The 4,702-nt window shown below is 38.2% G+C and overlaps 1 protein-coding gene and 1 long non-coding RNA gene across 2 annotated transcripts in view; one reads left to right on the forward strand and one right to left on the reverse strand.

Moving 5' to 3' along the window:
* Positions 1 to 786: 786 nt before the first annotated feature.
* LOC137975000 (uncharacterized) lies at positions 787 to 3,753 on the reverse strand. The gene is made up of 3 exons (XR_011117524.1): positions 3,024 to 3,753; positions 2,661 to 2,795; positions 787 to 1,566 (listed from the first exon to the last, which is right to left on the reverse strand). It is a non-coding gene; the product is annotated as an uncharacterized lncRNA (long non-coding RNA).
* Positions 1,806 to 4,702, forward strand: part of LOC137974999 (trace amine-associated receptor 9-like) — an 11,037-nt gene continuing 8,140 nt past the window's right edge. The window contains exon 1 of the mRNA XM_068822029.1: positions 1,806 to 2,185. The gene's annotated coding sequence lies outside the window, so the exon portion shown is untranslated. The remainder of the gene's footprint in view (positions 2,186 to 4,702) is intronic.

The following is a 4,702-nucleotide window of genomic DNA, read 5'->3' on the forward strand; positions in this document are numbered from 1 at the left end:
TGGATATGAGATGATGGATAGCTAACGAGGCGCGTAGCGCCGAGTTGGCTATAATCACCTCATATCTAACAAGCGGGAGTGGAATAAATGTTTTATTAAAAGCCCCACAAATTATGGATAAATCTTTTCTACTTTATCTTGTAAAAACAACGAAACTGATGCGTACAGTTAGTGATATTTGTAGAGTATGGTATAATTAACAACTATTGACCGAAAAGGAGGTGGCTATTGTTGGAAATTTACCGAGCCGCGAAGCGGCGAGGTAAATATCCACCACTAGCCACCGACACTGAGGTTGATAGCTGGTTTAGTATAATCTGGAAAATTAAAAAAAAAAAAAAAAACGCAGGAAGGAAGCGATCCACAATGGCAATAAAGTTAAGCTCTTTAAAGGGGCTAGGTCACGCTATTTTAGGTAATCTTGTTTAATTTTGTTAATTATGAGCTCTAAACGTCAAATTGGCAGAAGAAGAGTCTTTCACTTGCAAAATCACGGCCACATAACAACTGAGAATGATTTTCCAGCTGTGTAAATGACATTTTGATACAGACTGATAAAAATTTGAAGAAAGTTGGGCCGACGTTTTTCAAATTTACCCAAATTCAATCCATTTCAATCCTCTCCAGATTTGTCCATCCACGTCCCTTCTTGGCTACCCTGTGTTTTGTTAGAGTTCTTCTATAGTTTTGGACAGTTATTTTGATATTTAAGTTAAATCTATGACCATTCGATCAGTGCTGAGAATGCCTAAAATTGCGTGACCTAGCCCCTTTAATTGAGAATTTTTTTTAAAAATTATCTTCTCAGGTTGTTTATCGGGATTCCCATACAAATCCTTATATTTTTGTTGGCTTGCCGTCACACTGAGCCTGGGGTGCCTGAGGATTTTCAAGCTTCGCTTTGGTTTTTCGCCATCGTCAGATGGTCGGGATATGAATAATTTTAACAAATCAAAAAGCTCAGATTTCCCCCAAGAGAAACAAAATTATAATGGGGGAAATCGGATGATTTGGGTGAACTTGGGTGTTTTGGGATGTCACTCTAGCCGCTGTGTTGCTGGTCCAAAACAGTTTCCACAAGATTATTAGGCTTTAATTTTGGCTAAAACTTCTGCTATCTTCTATAACAAAACTACATTGTTAGGGCTATTTGCATCCGCAACACTCGAACTTCGGTTTGTATTGAATCGCAGATAAGTGTTAATCGGCTTTGAGAAACTGGGCCAGCCCAGATGAGAGGTGTCGTCCCTTCAAAACGAAATAATCATCCATCCAAGTAAGCGTTGTTCTTGTCGTCGCTTGTTTCTAACTTCAAAGAGTTTCTTTAAAATTAATTTTAAGGCAAGATTGTAGAATGTCATTGTGGTTACGGTTGCATGCCAAACCGAACGTTGACATGAGACAGTTTTTGAGATTCAAAAAGTGGAAGCTCGAATGACAAATTGTCTGACATTTCTCAGAAATGTTCCTTGAAATAATCGTGTTATACGGGCAAGACAAGATATCACGCCTTTTTTGCCATACAAGGAATCACGCGTAAAGTCTCTACCAAACATCTATGCAAACCTAGAAAAGAAAGTGGCCTTATCACAACGAAAATATGAAACAGCATTTTGCATTCGCAAAAATGGAATCTAGGTTTTTTATTTTGCATGCTCAGAGGGAAGGGGCGGGGGGGGGGGGGGCTCGTGGGGGGTCCTCCCTTACATGCTGTATAGGTATAGGTATGGGCGGGCCCAAATCGTATGATTTTTCAGCCGTTTTGGTCTTAAATAGGGTATGGTTTGTTCATTCAAGTCTTGAATTGGGAATGTTTTTTAGAGGAAGCGACTTCTTCGTCATTTGGCGATACGAACGTTAACAAAGCCCTTCTCAAATTATTAAGCCAACCGTGTTGTTAACAGGTTATTTTGGTCAGATCTGAAATAGGGTGGGGAAAATCTCAGAGTTTGGTATGAAATATGGTAAGGGTTTAATTAAGGAGGCGAGCCGCACACAATTACCTAAAAAGTAAATAGTAGACGGAAGCTTATTGTTGTAAATCGAGACATGTGGCTTAAGGTCAACGGATTCCGAGAATCCCTGAAATCCTAAAAAAGCCTGATCGAGTGGGAGAATCCCATCATTTTAAGATCATCGTCAGAGCAGATCCCGATCCAACCTCAGCAGCGAAGTCTCAATAAAGGTAAGGGTAGTCTGTTCAGTCTACACGACTAAGCATCAATTAAGCTGACGAAAACGTCCGCATTTCATAATTATATAAATTTGTAACTCTTCCATGCCGAAATTCACAACGTGACTGAGAGATCGTCACAGGTCACTGTTGCCGAAATCCCAGAAGGCAAATTCATCAATATTGATAATTTAAGTTCAAATGAGATACAGCTCAGTTTCTGTATGACCCAGCTTTCGTATGTTTAAAACCAGCCCAGTTAGCTTGTAAAGTCGAAATTGGCTGTAACAAAGAGCAACCAACAAGGCTACGCCCCCTTGGAGGCCGAGTATCATGAGTCACGAAAGACGATTATTTGTAAAATTAACTGCCAATAAGAGCATAAATTCCCTCACAAAATTGATGCATAATTAGTAAAACTAACAATGCATGTACATTCTCAGAGCTTCCTTCTAAGGAAATTTTAAAGCAGTTTGTAACGTATTACCATATCTCCACATGAGATCTCCTATTTTGTCTCATAAGAATATTTTTACTTGAAAGAGATAAAATACCGTGCAGCACGAAAGGCACGCATTTCCACTGTAGATTTCTTTTGTGTTGCTTTAGCTTTTAGCAGCACCTGGAGGGAAATAAATAACTTATTAAAACAGGACATTTTGAGGCGGTTGAGTCATGTGTAAATGATTTAAGCCCGGAAATTAACTAGCATATTTTAGGAAAATGACTGCAAAGTAGTCGTGTTCCTCAATTTTGACCTTTGAACGCCATTTTATTACAATGGCTATATAATAAGTGTTTTCAGTTTAAGTTCGGCTTGGTTCCAATAACCCAATCTCAGTGACCTGACCTCATATTGAATAGTGTTAAATTCGTCAACAGCTCCTCCCCCTTGTGCATGGTCTCCTGGTAGAAGACCGGAAGTTGAAATGAAATGTTCCCAATGATCGAGGAGTGTAAACTTTGCCCTGGTGCTTATATTCCCGGCGTGCCCAATCGGTGAAAGCCGATAATCGATATAATCGATATCAATCAATATAATCGATGATAATTAATCGATTAATATCGGAAATCGATGAAAATAGATCACTATCGATTTCTCTTGTTTCATTTCACTTTCAGCGAAAAACGGTCTGGAAATGCCGGACCGCGATCAGTGCTGAAAGAAACGAAACTTAACACGCCAAAAATCACGAGTACAAGAGCCGGGTACAAACACCCGGTAAGCGAATGTTCTGGTGATCGAGGAATGAATTGAATTTTTCCGAGCTGTCCTTTGCACTCACCACGCGGAAGGTCTCGCCACGGCTACCAATTTTCTTCTCCAAGAAATATGTTTCACCTGCTGTTACAGTAAACCCACACTTATGGTACCCTTTTACAACACAATCTATCAATATCGCATCCAGAGTCGACCTGGCACGCACGCTGTAAATGCGCAAAGTCTGAAAACTGAAAGTACACTCTTTCAAGACTTGCCGATTAAGATTTATGACAATCGATATAATCGATCGCAATTACGAGGATTTGAATTGTGAGTATCGATTTTCATCGATTAATTGAGGCAATGGATAATAATCGATTAATTATAATCGATTATATTGATTATATCGATTGTCTTCTGATGATCTATTTTCATCGATTGGGCACGCCGGGGCTTGAGATAGGACGCACCTCTTTACAACCTCTTATTTCAGTGGATCCCTTTAGGACGCAGGTCTATATTGTTTTTAGAGTTAGGGTCCATTGTTTCTTTTGTATTGTTCTTTGTGTCCATTGTTTCCTGAACCAATCCCGAGAACCTTTGTAATAGCTGCGTACTGACCCCGGGGCTTGCTGGACTCGCAACATAAATTGTAACGCAAAAACCGGAAACTGCCCTATCTTGGACAATAAAATATATTAGACAAGAGGCTCTAAGTAGCCTATACTCATGCGCTGCCAGGTTATTTGTACTTTTGTTGACAGTTTAATAATAATAATAATAATAATAATATAACAATAATAATAATAATAATAACTTCATTGTACACTACAAAAAAAAGGTATATAGGTGTTACAAGAATCTATTTGAGAGAAATTGCTCTTTATCGTGTGAGTTCATTGACCTATACTTTTCATCTTTATTTGAAAGAGTCTGTTTTTTTTTATGGGTCCATAGACCTGTACTTTTCAAAACAATTTGAAGGAAGTTCTTATTTTTTCTCTGGGTCCATTGGGCTGTAAATTTCTCTCTTCTTTCTTCCAGTCTGCTGCAATTTCTGAAGTAGATTTATGCTTTCTCATTATTTGTTTCCTTTCTATATTTGATAATTCACATAAACATCTAAGAAATGCAACCTCATAGTTTGTTTCAAAACAATTAAATTTACTTTGTATAAGAGATCAATAACAGAATCTACATTTGAAAATACTTTTGTTACATTTTTTGCTTCAGAATCATTGTATACAAAAACGTGGTAACTCATCTTTTGCTTTGCATACCACTGGAAAACACAACTAATGCAGTAGCTAGAAATTCACATCAAA

The sequence above is a fragment of the Montipora foliosa genome, chromosome 11, assembly GCF_036669935.1.
Source record: "Montipora foliosa isolate CH-2021 chromosome 11, ASM3666993v2, whole genome shotgun sequence".
Lineage (NCBI taxonomy): Eukaryota > Metazoa > Cnidaria > Anthozoa > Scleractinia > Acroporidae > Montipora > Montipora foliosa.